The sequence below is a fragment of the Myotis lucifugus genome, unplaced genomic scaffold (genome assembly GCF_000147115.1).
Source record: "Myotis lucifugus unplaced genomic scaffold, Myoluc2.0 scaffold_100, whole genome shotgun sequence".
In the NCBI taxonomy this organism is placed as follows: Eukaryota; Metazoa; Chordata; class Mammalia; order Chiroptera; family Vespertilionidae; genus Myotis; species Myotis lucifugus.
This window is the reverse complement of record NW_005871148.1, coordinates 4,144,022-4,159,511: the sequence shown is the minus strand read 5'-3', so window position 1 is coordinate 4,159,511 and position 15,490 is coordinate 4,144,022.

Sequence of the window (15,490 nt, the reverse complement as noted above, 5' to 3'; positions counted from 1 at the left end):
ATAACGTCAGTGTCTTGAGGTGCACTTTCCTCGCCTATAAAATGGGAATAATATGCTCACTCTACCTATTTTACTCTTGTTATGAAGATCAAAGGAGAGCTGGCATTTGAAAGACATTTAATCAGCAGAGTACAATGGGAATATAAAAACAATGAAAATAAGAGTATTAATAGCAATAGTTGTGGGTCTAGTTTGGGGCCCAGCCTGCCCCATCTGAACTGCTCTCTGGAAACTCTGCTGTCTTACTGAGCTCCAGCTGAGGGCCTCAAAGCCTCCAATTCAGTGCCCACCTAGGTGCTGCCCTCTAGTTTTCCTCCTCGGTTTAAGGTGGATAAAGAGATTGACTTCCAGTCTGGCTGGCCTGGCTCAATAGTTTGGCATTGACCTCTAAACCAGGAGGTCACGGTTCAATTCCTGGTCCAGGTTGTGGGCTTGATCCCCAATGTGAGGCGTGCAGGAAGCAGGCGATCATTGGTTCTATTTCAATGGTTCTCTCTCTCATTGATGTTTCTATCTCTCTCTCCCTCTCCCTTCCTTTCTGAAATCAATAAAAACATATTTAATTTTTAAAAAAAGATTGACCTCCAGGGCAGAGCCTTTATCCATTCTCTTGACAATTGATTCTATCCTCGGACTTCTCCCTTTCAGCTTTGAATAATCCACAGAAGATCACCAGAATCCTCACCCAAGTCATTAATAAAAACATTCAATAGGAAAAATAACGATCGAGACCTATGGCTCTCTACCAGAGACTTGCCCCAAGCTGACCTCAATCAAAATTCTTTTGATATAAATGTTCAGCAAGCTACAAATCTGCTTACTCTACTATCATTCACTCCATCCCCTTCACAAGGATATGAAGATTCCTCATGAGGATAAAACCCAGAAGTACTCACAATCCACACATCTATTAGATAGTGACTACTCTTGATACTGTCATAGCAGCAGTAATTATAATAATAATAACAACAACCAAAAGCAATAGAATAATTTTTGGTCCTTGCTCTCCCTTTCCTGACCTTTCTATCCAAGATGAATAAACTTTACTAAAATAAGAGGAAACCCTAATTGGTTTATCATAAGTTCTTAGAGACATTACCCTGCCAGAAAAAACTCCTGGGGAAGTGTGCGGGGGTGGGAAGGGGGTGGAGAATGGTTGTGGTTTAACTAAAGATCAACAAAATGAATTTTAGATACAAAAAGTGACTTAGGTTTAAAGTACAGGCAGTTTCCAGCTTATCCTCAGGTTTTGATTCATAGTTTATTTTTCTTTTCTTATGTTTTTTATTAATGAGGTATATTATCTTTTTAAAAATATTTTTTATTGATTTAAGAGAGGAAGGGAAAGGGGGAGAGATAAAAACATCAATAATCAGAGAGAATCATTGATCAGCTGCCTCCTGCATGCCCCCTACTAGTGATTGAGCTGCAACCCAGGCATGTGCCCTGACTGGGAATCGAACCGTGACCTCCTGGTTCATAGGTCGACACTCAAACACTGAGCCACTCTGGACAGGCCAGAGTTTGTTTTAAAACAGGTTGTTGAGCAAATGCTAAGTGTACTCAACAACAATCTAGGGAACACTGATGAGGTTCTCTGGTCAGCCCCCCTCAAACTATTTACCCGCAATAAGGTTGAAATTGACTGTGAGCATGCCGAAACCGGTTTGGCTCAGTGGATAGAGCATCGGCCTGCGGACTGAAAGGTCCCAGGTTCGATTCCGGTCAAGGGCATGTACCTGGGTTGTGGGCACATCCCCAGTAGGAGATGTGCAGGAGGCAGCTGATCGATGTTTCTCTCTCATCGATGTTTCTAACTCTCTATCTCTCTCCCTTTCTCTCTGTAAAATAATCAATAAAATATATTTAAAAAAAAAAAAAAAAAAGAAATTGACTGTGAGCAATGTGCAATCTAATGAACTGAACTAACAAGCAAAACAGAGACAGACTCATAGATGGAGAGCAGGCTGACAGCTCAGAGTGGGGTGGGGGGCTGTTGGGGGATAAAGGGATTGAGCAAAAAAGAGAGAGGAGGAAAACCAAGATTGCGGCATAGGTAAACACCGGAAATTGCTGCCTCGCACAACAACTTCAAAAATACAACTAAAAGACAAAACAGACATCATCGAGAACCACAGGAAGGCTGGCTGAGTGGAAATTCTACAACTACAAAGAAAGAGAAAAGCACACTGAGACTCAGAGGAGGTGCGGAAGTAAAGTGCAGAGGTACGGAGGCGCACGCGGAAAGGGCTGGAAACTGAGGACACGGTTGTCTGTTTCAATCGGGAGGGAGTCTCAAGCTCCTGACTGCTCTGAACTCCAGTTCCGGGTGAGTCTCTGGGGACCCAGACTCATACAGGAGAAACTGGACTGTCTGGCATCAGTCGGAACTCAAGGGTGGCTTTCTCTCAGAGGTACTTGCAGCCATTACCAGGACACTGAGAAGCGGGGCCTCTTAGGGTAGGATTGAGGAGCAGCCACTGCTTGCTCCGCCCTGTTGATCCCCAGAGACCCCGTCCCACCCAAGCTGTGCGCAGAGGCTTTTGCATATGAAAGGCCTGGCCCTTTGCAACCTGAAAATTACCTTACAAACTGCAGCTGGGTCAGAGAAACCCAGAACTTCCAAAAAAAGACCCAAGGCCCCACAGCAGCTTGCATTGCTTCATAGCTGGGCTCCTGCTGGGTAGCCTCAGGCAGATAAAAACATCAATAATCATAGATAATCATTGATCAGTGTACCCAGTGGTCAGAGTGGGACCATCCAGATTACAACTCCTCAGATCCATAAGGGACACACTCAGGGGGCAGACTCAGTGAGCACCAAAGCCCCACTGAAGCAAGTCTTGCCCCAGAAGGGTGTCTCCAGCACAGAAGTTCTCCCACTGCAGACACAGCTGATTCTCACAGCCAATTGGCTTGGAGGTCAATTCCTCCGAGTGATATCTACAACAATCAAGGCTTAACTACAACAAGACTGTGCACAAAGCCCACAAAGGGGTGCACCAAGAGTGTCCACCTCAGGTAACTGGGGAGGCTGAACCACTGGGCCCTATAGGACACCTAGCACAGAAGGCCACTCTATCAACACAGGGAAGCATAAAAAATGAGAAGACAAAGAAACAGGTCACAAATGACAGAAATGGAGGAAAGCAAACTACTGGATATAGAGTTCAAAACCACACTTATAAGGTTTTTCAAGAATTTTCTAGAAACCGCCGATAAATTTAGTGAGACTCTCAAGAAATCTAGTGAGACCCTCAAGGTTACGAAAAAGGACCAACTAGAAATTAAGCATACACTGACTGAAATAAAGAATATTATACAGAGTTCCAACAGCAGACTAGAAGATCGCAAGAATCAAGTCAAAGATTTGAAATACGAAGAAGCAAAAAACACCCAACCGGAAAAACAAAAAGAAAAAAGAATCCAAAAATATGAAGATAGTGTAAGGAGCCTCTGGGACAACTTCAAACGTACCAACATCCGAATTATGGGGGTGCCAGAAGAAGAGAGAGAGCAAGATATTGAAAACCTCTTTGAAGAAATAATGACAGAAAACTTCCCCTACCTGGTGAAAGGAATAGACTTCCAAGTCCAGGAAGCGCAGAGAACCCCAAACAAAAGGAATCCAAAGAGGACCACACCAAGACACATCATCATTAAAATGCCAAGAGCAAAAGACAAAGAGAGAATCTTAAAGGCAGCAAGAGAAAAAAAGTCAGTTACCTACAAGGGAGTACCCATACAACTGTCAGCTGATTTCTCAACAGAAACTATGCAGGCCAGAAGGGAGTGGCAAGAAATATTCAAAGTGATGAATACCAAGAACCTACAACCAAGATTACTTTATCCAGCAAAGCTATCATTCAGAATTGAAGGTCAGATAAAGAGCTTCACAGATAAGAAAAAGCTAAAGGAGTTCATCACCACCAAACCAGTATTATACGAAATGCTGAAAGGTATCCTTTAAGAAGAGGAAGAAGAAGAAAAAGGTAAAGATAAAAATTATGAACAACAAATACACATCTATCAACAAGTGAATCTAAAAATCAAGTGAATAAATAATCTGATGAACAGAATAAACTGGTGAATATAATAGAATCAGGGGCATAGAAAGGGAGTGGACTGACTATTTTCAGGGGGGAAAGGAGTGTGGGGGGTGCGGGAAGAAACCGGACAAAAATCATACACCTATGGAAGAGGATAGTGGGGGGGGGGGTAAGGGCAGAGGGTGGGGTGGGAACTGGGTGGAGGGGAGCTATGGGGGGGGGAGAGAAACAACTGTAATCTGAACAATAAAGATTTAATTAAAAACAAGTTTAAAAAAAGAAAAAAGAAAGAACTCATGGACATGGACAACAGTGTGGTGATTATGGGGGATGGGGGGGTGGAGGTGAAGGAGGGTATAGGGGGGATAAATGGTAATGGAAAAAATAAAGAGGGGGGAAAGGGTAAAAGGGGACAAATATATGGTGATGGAAGATGATTTGACTTTGGGTGGTGGGAACACAATGCAAAATATACAGATCATGTATCATAGACATGTATACTTGAAACCTATATGATCCTATTAACCAATGTCACTCCAATACATTTAATTTTTAAAAGTCCCCCCAAAAGACATTTACTGTGAGCAGCCTGAGCCCCAAGTCTCTTCAATGTCTGAGCTCTGAACCCCTTTATTCCCAGGGGCAGGTGGGACTTGGCAGCTGCCCATGTGCCGGGATCTCTTTAAGTTCAATGTCTATAACTTAAAATCATGTTTAATAGAGCCTCATCCCCTTTTTCATGGGACTTACCAACAGGAACAGTGTCCCCATCCCTCACGTCACCCATCAATGCCTGGAGACTCCCGCCTCTATGAGTAACCAAGTCCCACCTGGTGGCCCAGGAGAAGGTAGCAGCCATTTATCCAACTGGCTTTCTTAAGTCTCAAGCTTTGGGCTTTAGGTATCCGTCCTTCCCTGAATATTTTAATATTAGGGATTGAGGAAGAGTAGCAGAAAACACAGAAAGTAAGAGACGGAAAGTTGGCTGACAGCTGCTGTTCCCATCATCCCTCTAGGGTTTGCCCACTTCCGCACATAAGCTCTGGGAATTTACAAGAGAAAAATACTGTAAAATACTTAAAACACAACTCACCGGATTGGTTCTCAGTCTAGCGAGTGATTAGCTTTGTCCGTGTCCAACTGGCTTTCGTGAGGCCAGCAGAAGTGGTGACCTTTCTTATCATGATGAGCTGTCACCTCGGTTTGAAAAGGAAATCTGGCCGGAGATGCTGAGAAGGAAGCAGAGGCTGGGGGCCATGAGGGCACCTTCTTCTCTGCTCTCAGCTGATCCCTCTGTTTTCTGCTTTGAAAGGAAACAATGACTCTTACCTAAGAGGCTTCTCCTTCCAGCTTTTTGGACCAAGCCAGTAGGTGCTATTCCTGGGCCTCGGGCGATGGAGGTGTGTGGAACAACCTTGCCTCTTCTAGTATCTAGCCTGAAGCCCAGAAAATGTCCTGAGCGAAAGAAAAGGGAGGAGAGGGGGGGAGGGAATTCCAAAACCATAGATCACAGGGGCCTCCATACTCATCCTCTACAAAACTCCAACAGGAAAAACACAAAACAAAAAAACCTCCAACAGATTATTTATTAGGTCTGTAAAAACTTTATGTGTGTCTAAGCATCCCCTACAATCTTTTCCTAGTGAGTCACGGCCCACAGTGTGCAGAACTTCAATAAAGTCTTCGCTGAAAACAATTATGGAGAGGGCCCAGGCCTCTATGGTTGGAGTTTACAGAAAGGTAGAGACTGGGGAGTGTGGGCCAGGCCTGACAAGGGCTGCCTGTGAGGGTTGTGCCCAAGAAGGAGGAATCAGGCCAGGAACTCAAGACTAGATGAGACCTGGGGTATGAAGCAGTGGGGCCAGGAGAAGGGGTGCTCAGCGGGATGGGGGCCTAGCAGCCAATAGCCAGAACCGACCAGAGCAGAACTCTTACAGGTTTTGGTAGAGGACACTTGCAGCTACCAGACCGGAAGCAGAGATGACCAGAAACCAGCAAGGATCTTCTAACAATACGTCAGGACAAATTAACTAGGTTTCAACTGTTGTCAGGGTTACTAGGTTGTTAAAACAGTCAAATACTGCAGATACAGAGTTTCTGGATTTCAGAAAGACATATAACCAAGCCTGCCCTGGGGTCTTCACGGAGGAGTGTGTGGCACCTGTCATCTGTGGGACAATTATAGCAAAAGAGTTCTTTTTAAAAAATATATTTTAATTGATTTCAGAGAGGAAGGGAGAGAGAAAGAGAGATGGAAACATCAACGATGAGAGAGAATCATAGATCAGCTGCCTCCTACACGCCCCACACTGGGGATCGAGCCCCCAACCTGGTCATGTTCTCTGAGTGGGAATTGAACCATGACCTCCTGGTTCATAGGTCGACGCTCAACCACTGAGCCACACCAACTGGGCCCAAAAGAGTTTGGATCAGGGTTCATTCAAAGGAGCTCTCTAGTGGAGTGCCACGTGATTCTGTCTTCCTCCCTCTCTTGGTTGACACTTTTAGCTGAAAACAATGACTGAATTACTAATGACACAGCACTGAGAGGGGTAGGGAAGAGGCCAAATGACAGAATCGGCAGTCAAAGGAAGCAATGGGCCAATATATATACAAATAGAAAATCAAGTTCCTAATCTTAGTTCCTCAACACTGACCTACAGATACAGGATGTGGGAGATGCTACTTAACAGTAGAATGCGTGGGAGACTGGTGAGTTTGAAAGGGTGTGGCCCCATCAGTGTTGGCAGCATTAAAGGAAGTAAAGAGTTCAGAAGAGGGGAGGAGACAGTGCCACTGCATTTTGTCATACATGCTTGATTCTGGGGGCAGAGAAGATGTGACACCCAAAGGCAGGTGGACCAGAGATGAAAATGCTGAAGCAGGGCCCTTCAAACCATATCCTAAGAGGAGCATTTGAAGGAAGTGGGAATGTTAAGATCTGGGGGCAATGTGATAATTATCTTTAAATAATTACATTGTATTTTTTAAAATATGTTTTCATTTATTTCAGAGAGAGGAAGGGAGAGGAAGAGAGAGATAGAAACATCAATGAAAGAGAAACATCGATCAGCTGCCTCCTGCACGCCCCCTACTAGGAATTGAGCCCACAAGCCAGGCGTGTGTCCTGACCAGGACTCGAACCAGCACCTCATGGTTCATAGGACGATGCTCAACCAACTGAGCCACAGTTGTTTTTATGTGAAAGAGGAATTGGACATTTTTTTCTACTTTTGGGGAGAAATGATAGAGAGGTATACAGGGTGTCCCAAAAATGTATACGCACTTTAATAGGGGATAGCTCAATTTTGAAAATTAAATATATTTTAATAAATACTGCCTTTATAATTATTCAAAGTGTGTGTATACATTTTGGGGGGGACACCCTATATTTCAGTTAGAACTTTGCAACACAGCAGGTGAGGCAAAGTTCTGTGAAGGTTTTTAAAGGCAGCCAAGGGAGAGGGAGATGTTTCCAGAAACATCTGTGGCGTCTCCTTTGAGCCAATGTTGGCAAGAGGAGAGTGGGCATGCCAGTTCCTGAGGATGCCAGGCCACTCCTTCTCTCTCCGGGGGAAACCTGTGGCTACCGAACCTTTGACTGCCGATTCTGATGAAGCTGCTAAGGAGGCAAATCTTAGTCAAAAACAAAGCCATGAGTCAGAGAAATGTTCCTGGGGATGAAGTGATTGCCAGAGTTGAAGATAAAAGAAAAGGGGGCCCTAGCTGGTTTGGCTCAATGGATAGAGCGTCAGCCTATGGACTGAAGGGACCCAGGTTTGATTCCGGCCAAGGGCACATGCCTGGGTTGTGGGCTCGATCCCCAGTAGGGGGTGTGTAGGAGGCAGCCGATCAATGATTCTCATCATTGATATTTCTATCTCTCTCTCCCTCTCTAAAATCAATAAAATATATTTTAAAAAGAAAAGGGAAAGAGACCATTGTCGTCAGTCATTGCAGAGGTCATTAGTGGCCCTGTTTATTGTGGGCTGGGATCACGGTTCTGGCTTGATGCTGAGAAGAGCCATGACTTTGCTTGTGGAGCTCATGAAGGACCAACCAGATGGCATTCCCCTTTGTGGAAGCCTGAGCACATCCACTGACCAACCGAACAGCAAGTGTGACAGGGACCAAGAAAATGAGAAGGAAAACAAAATGCGGCCCAAGTGCTCACAGTCTTCATCCCGGGGGACTCAAGGGCAGAATGACATACACCACGGGTGGGACACAGAACTGAGGAAGAAAGGAGCCCATCTGGGAGTGAGCGTGACAGAGTGAGACATATGGCTGACGTTGGGAGGGACAGCGGGAACTTGATTTTCTCTGGGAAGTGTGCAATGCTTCCCTCACAGCCCCCCTCAGGTAGCCCCCTTCAAACCACCTTCCTCAAAGGGCTGTGTTGTCTCAGTGGGGTTGCTGCTGAAATGTATGGAGCATTCAGTGTATCTCATGTGGATGGAGCATTCAGTGTTTCCCATGTGGATGGAGCATTCGGTGTTTTCCAGTGTCTCATTGGATCCTAGGAACCACATGTATCCTCATTGTACAGGAGAGAAACAAGACCCTCAGAGAGGTTAGTACACTTGCCCCAGGCCCCACAGCTAGTTTCAGTGGCCAAGTTCATTGGAGCCCTGGCTGCCCGACTCTAGCGCTGAGCCCTTAAGTTTTTGCACAGCGTCTCTAGAAGAAAAACATTTTGATTGCCCCACAACAGGAAAATCTTTGGCTCAGAACAAAGACTGACGGGGTCAAAATCTGAAAAAGTTGAAGTACACAGAATATGAAGTATTTATTCACCAAGGTTATTCTCGGACGTCATCCTTCAATTTGTTCTATACAACTGTCTTAATGTTTCCTGTTCTTTACAGCTTCATTACCATTGATTTAAACACAATTAGAATCACTAGATCAGTGTTTCTCAACCTTCCTAATGTTGCAACCCTTTAATACAGTTCCTCATGTTGTGGTGACCCCCAATTTCAATTTGTTACAAATTGAACATAATTAAAGCATAGTGATTAATCACAAAAATATGTAATTATATATGTGTTTTCCGATGGTCTTAGGCGACCCCTGTGAAAGGGTCGTTCGACCCCCAAAGGGGTTGCAACCCACAGGTTGAGAACCGCTGCACTAGATACATCCAAATATGAAAGGCAGCCAAGCTGGGCATGAGAATATGCACAGGAAACGGTGCTTCTAGCAGACCTGAGATTTGTGTGAGTTACGACCAAGCCAGGAACCTGTACAAACATTTCTAATATTGAGGATGTGAAAACACATGGAGGTCTCCAAATGAATCCCTCACAAGCCTCAAGGATCTGCTTTAATTAGAACTGTTTTTAAAAATGGACCAGTTCCCCCAAGTAAATTAAAAAAAACACACAAAAAACGTTATGTTCACACAAAAATCTGGATCTGAATGTTGACACGGCTTTATTTGTCCTTCCAGCTTTCTTGGAAAACTGGAAGCAGCCCAGATGTCCTCCAGTGGCCGAATGGTTCAGCACACCGTGGTTCATCCATGCCATGGAATATTCCTCAGCAATAAAAAGGAAGGAGCAACAGATCATGCAACATCTTGGGTGAGACTCCAGGCAAATATGCTTGCTGAGCAAAAAGACCAACCCCCCAAATATGATTCTATTTACAACACATTTTGGAAATAACAACATTTTAGACATGGAGGACAGATTAGCAGTTTCCAGAGGTTGGGGATGAGGACAGGGAAGGAAGTGGGTATGGCTATAAAAGGACAGAGGAGGGCCCTGGCCAGGTAGCTCAGCTGGTTAGAGTATCATCCTGATACACCAAGGTTGCAGGTTTGATACCTGGTCAGGACAGGTATCTGATGCAGGCACTGGCCTCTAAGGAATGTCCTGAGTGCTGGGCCAAATCCAGCACCAAATCCAGCAGCCTCAGCTCTCTCCTGCCTCCAGCTGAGAACACCTGAAACTCCTGTGAATGAGGAAGTGGCCGATGATGCAGGAGTGCATTGTGCTCTGAACACCGAACACCGATCTCCCTTCCACTGGCATCTCAATTCCACCTGCAGCTCCCCTCTCCCGTATCCACAGGTGCCCTCCATCTGTAAGCCTGACCCTCCAAGAAGGGATTTCTCTTGGGGTCTCACAGGACAGTATTACCTGCGCCTGCCTAGAAAGCCATTTTAAAAATGTGACGAGGAGAGCCTAGGGGGGGGGGGGAGAGGGGGGGCGGGGGGGGCAGTTCAGCCATTGTTCTCACACCAGCATTGTTCTCAGGCCTCCCGCGTACCCTGAAGGCCCCCAGGACCCCTGGGGAATCAAATGAGATTGTTTTTCCCAAGCTCAGGCTCTTCAGGTGTGAGCTGCAGTTCTAGGACAGACGACAGTAGTGACTGTGGCATTTCTGCAACAGGAAAGAGGAAGGAACTTCTGATCTGTGCAGCAAAGGCATCAACAATGACAATGTGCACCCCCAACCAGCCAGCGGCAGAGAGGAAGGGAGCTGGGTTTCCATGGTGATCAATCCGCAGGAAGCCAGCGACAGAGCAGAGCGTCAGCAAGAGGACTTTTCCCTCTGCTGCAAACACATTCCTCACTCCAGAGCTGGTTAGACGCCTGGCACCTCTCCAGGCTGACCCTCCAGAACCACAGGTAGAGGAAGAATGAGGAGGCCTCTGCCAGATGGAAATCAATACTGAAAATCCCTGGCCACTGAGAGCAGGAGGAGAGGGGTTTCGGCTACTCTTAAAGGTATACATTGGGCACCTTTGCTGGGTGGGCCCAGCACTGTGTCATACTTGGGTGGCCATCTGCTGACTTTAAAGCTCTTAAATAGTGTATGCCACCTACACTATTCCATTTCATTAACTTACATTGTGCCCCACAGCATGGGTATTATTAGCCTTTTAATGGCAGAAGAACTGACCAGGTGAGGGAGAGTGGTCAGAAACAACTCATCAAGTAGAGATGGTTGCCACCAGCCACTACTGAAGGTCTTCAGGGCCCTCATCTGAGACTCTCTCTTGCCAAAATCAGACTGTTTTCCTAAGGAAAATTCCAGGATATTTCTTTAATGCTCTGAAATGTTATTTGTTCCAAGCCACATTGGTCACTCTTCATCGTGCCATGTTCTCATGCCTCTTGCCTTTTCATATGCTGTTCCCTCTGCTTGGAATGCTGTTCCCTGACTGTTGGATCCGTTACCTCCCCGAGGGAGATGCCTGGCCCCTCCTTCCCAGTGGCTCAGACACCTTGCCACACCATATGGTGAGCACAGAGTAGTGGTAAGAAAAGGCTCCTCTAGGCCCAGCCTAGCTGTGTGCCCTGAGGGACTGACTTAACCTCTCTGGGCCTCTGCTTTCTCACAGGCAAGATGGGAAGAGTGGTAGTATCTGCCTTATTGCATTTGCGAGGATTAGATGTTAACACACATAAAGCACTTAGAAAACTCCAGCACATGGTTAATGGTCAGTAAACATCAGCTGCTAATGAATTAATTTTCCTAAAGCAGGGGCCATCTTCCATGCATATCCTCAGACGAAGATGCTTCAGCCCTTGGTGAGTGTTCAGCAATATGAACACTGAACGAACAGGTCAAATGAACTCTGAATTCATGGACAGCTGTTTTCAAGCTACCATTTATACAACAGACATAGGGCTCGGCACCCTGATACTTCACTAAATATTTCAAGACTGAACCCAGGTAGCTAAGGACCAGCATTTTGCCAGTGGAGCACGCAGCAGCGTCCTTGAATGGGCCCTTCTGATCTCCTGAGAGCACCTCCCAACCTCCTGCCTGGCCCTGGCTGGGCCTGGAAAGGGTCCCCACCCTCACTGCTAGGCCCCAGCTGGGTTACCCCTGTGGTCTGTAAACACCAAGAGATTCAAATATTCCACATACCTGCAAAACCAACGCCACTCCGATGGCAGGAGACAAACCACACCACCTCAGGCAGCCAGTCTCCTCTGTGGTTTCGCTTGAAAAAGTGAAACCAAACTCTGCATGTAAATACCTTGATTTTAAACTAAACTGTGGCTCAGTGGTTGAGCATCAACCTATGAACCAGGAGGTCACGGTTCAATTCCTCATCTAGGCACAGGCCCAGATTGCAGGCTCGATCCCCAGTGTGGAGCATGCAGGAGGCAGCCTATCAATGATTCTCTCTCATCACTGATGTTTCTATCTCCCTCTCCCTCTCCCTTCCTCTCTGAAATCAATACAAAATATATTTTAAAAAATAAATAAATAAAGTTGTATAACAGCTGAATCTCTCTGCTTAAAAATGCAGCCTTCCTCAACTCTATAGAGACAGAATGCAGACCCGTGGTTGCCTGGGACGTGAGGAATCAGGGATTGACTGCAAATGGGCAAAAGGGAATTTTAAAAAATAAATAAAAGGGGGATTTTGGGGGCGATGGAAATGTTCTAAAACTAGCTTGTGGTGATCATATATATATTTATCCAATGTAGAGTTCTCAAATTTAGCAAATAAAAACAGGACATTCAGTTAAATTTGAATTTCAGATAAGCCACAAATAATATTTTTAGTGGATGTATGTCCTAGATATTGCATGGGACATACTTATACTAAAAAAGTATGTGTTGTTTATCTGAATTTCAAACTTAACTGGCAAACCTAACTAAATGTCATTACAGTGCACACTTAGAATGGGTATATTTTATGGGTCTGTAAATTATACTTTGGTGTTAAATGTAGCACAGTGCCTACAATAGTTTTGTTGATTAAGAAAAGCACAGCTTTTCCTCCCACATACCCTCTCACTCCCCACTCTCACCCCTGGCAAAATGCAACTATAAACGACCACCCCATCAGCCCAGGAGCCCAAAAAAGTCAACAGTGTAGGGAATTGAAACAGTCGCCATATCTTTGTTTTCCTGGGGCTTGGAGCCTACAGAGGGAAAGACTCCAAGGTCAGAAACACACAGCCTCTAATTGCTGGGTGCTCCAAGCCCTATAATCACCCCCATGCCACCCCCTCATTAATTGCTGCCCAGCAATTCAACTCTCATCAGCTCGGTGGCTGACTGCCCAGCCTGGACTGCCCAGCACAGGCTGAGCAGGGGGCTACACAAATGAGTACTAGTATGTCCCTGCCCTTCTCTCAAGTACTGTCTTAAGAATTGCAAGCCCAGTGCACCCCACCCGCCAACATACACACTAATAGCGTTAAAAACAGAGAGAAAGTACGCTTTCTCTGCTATGGAAAAGAAAGTTTTTCACCTCCTCCAAGAAAATGAACTTTCCTATATATCTGTGGGGTTTGCCCAGAATTGCATTGTGCGATCAAGAAGAGAGTGTCAGTTATCTTATTAGAATTAGCATAGCTAATGCTCGTCCATAGTAAATATAGGTGCCTCTGAACAACATGGGTTTGAACTGCAAGGGCCCACGTATACTCGTATCTTTTTTCAATGTCCCTTCGTATCCCTGGGTTTCTCATCCACAGATTCAACCAAATTCGGAACAAAAACAGTCTTTTCACATTCCCAACGGCAGATTCCCAACTGTGGATGGAAAATACTGTTTTCAATCTTCAATTGGTTGAAACCCTGAATGCAAAGTGCCGACTGTATAGTCAAAAGTTATACATGGACAAACCTCAGAGGGAAGGTAGGGGAGGATGGGGGTAAGGGGGAAAGATCAACCAAAGGATTTGTATGCATGCATATAAGCCTAACCAATGGACACAGACAACAGGGGGGTGAGGGCATGAGTGGGGGGGGAATGGGGGGATAAGGACACATATGTAATACCTTAATCAATAAAGAAATTAAAAGTAAAAAAGAAAGAAAGAAAAAAGTTATACATGGATTTCCTACCATGCAGGGGTCAGTTCCCCTAATTCCCGAGTTGTACACAGATAAACTGTACATACAAAGCCACATGCTGGCATGCCTGGCTGTAAGCAATCCTGGTACCAAATTCTGACCAACCATCTATATGATGATAATCTGTTTTTGTTTTTGTCTTTAATCCTCACCTGAGGATATTTTTCTATTGATTTTTCAGAGAGAGTGGAAGGGAGAGGGAGAGAGAGAGAGAGAGAGAGAGAGAGAAAGAGAGAGAGAGAGAAACATCAATATGAGAGAGAGAAACATCATTATGGGAGAGACACATTAATTGTTGCCTCCCCACATGCACCCCGACCAGGGCCGGGAGCGTGCAACCGAGGTACCTGCCCTTGACTGGAATCTAACCCGGACCCTTCAGTTCTCAGGCCGACACTCTATCCACTGCACCATGGCTGGTCAAGGGTCCGACTCCAGGGCCCTTGCTCTTCCCTAGCCAGACCAGCTAGGGTGGTAATCTGTTCTTTAAATTCACCAACTGAGGCCGAAACCGGTTTGGCTCAGTGGATAGAGCGTCGGCCTGCGGACTGAAGGGTCCCGGGTTCGATTCCGGTCAAGGGCGTGTACCTGGGTTGCGGGCACATCCCCAGTGGGAGATGTGCAGGAGGCAGCTGATCGATGTTTCTCTCTCATCGATGTTTCTGACTCTCTATATCTCTCCCTTTCTCTCTGTAAAAAATCAATAAAATATATTTTTAAAAAAAATAAAAATAAAAAAAAATAAATTCACCAACTGAGATCTGCAAACTGACTCTTCTTGAATGAAAGGCCCTCATCAACATTTCACTCTGCTCTTTACTTCCGTGGTTCCATTTCAATAGCAGAGGATTTCATAAAAACGGCCCCCAAACCATAAACCTAAGAATCCTGTTACTCAGTTCACCAACTCTATAACCAGGGCAATTTGGAAATTTCAAGCAGAGAAGAGAAGCATTCCTGAGCATTCTCACGGCCAGCCCAAAGGTCAACCTAGACCAACAGTGCCCACCTGGGACTTCTCAGGGTGCGTGATGCATAGGTCAGTGAGATTCCAAGTGGCTGCCTATGGGTGAGGAGGCTCATGTTGGATAAAATGCCAGTAATAGTAACTGGCGTTCATTGTAGAATACGAAGTGATTTCTGTGCACCATGGCTCAGTCTCATTAGGCCCATAAAGCTCCAGGAACTCGCCCACAGCACCATGGCTAGTCAGGGGTCCGACCACAGGGCCCTGGCTCTTACCACTCAATTCTAGTTCCTCCCACTTTTGGCTGAAGTTATATCAACCTAAACAGATTGTCCCTTTGTCTATTAGGAACTTTAATTAATAAAATATATACATACGAAATAGAAGAATCACTAGCTACTTAGTAAATGCCATTTTGGATAACAATTTTCCTAATTATGAGATTTATGATATAAAAATAATGGAGATGATAGTGAAAAGGTGGGTATCCTAGCCCACTCAGAATTATGAAAATTCTAAAGTAGCAGACAGCATTTTGTGCTTCTGAAAATCAAGATATCAGCAGTGATTTTTTTTACAGGACGGAGAGAAAGTAGCTTATTTCCAGGTACCAGTCTTTACGTGCATTTGACAGTAT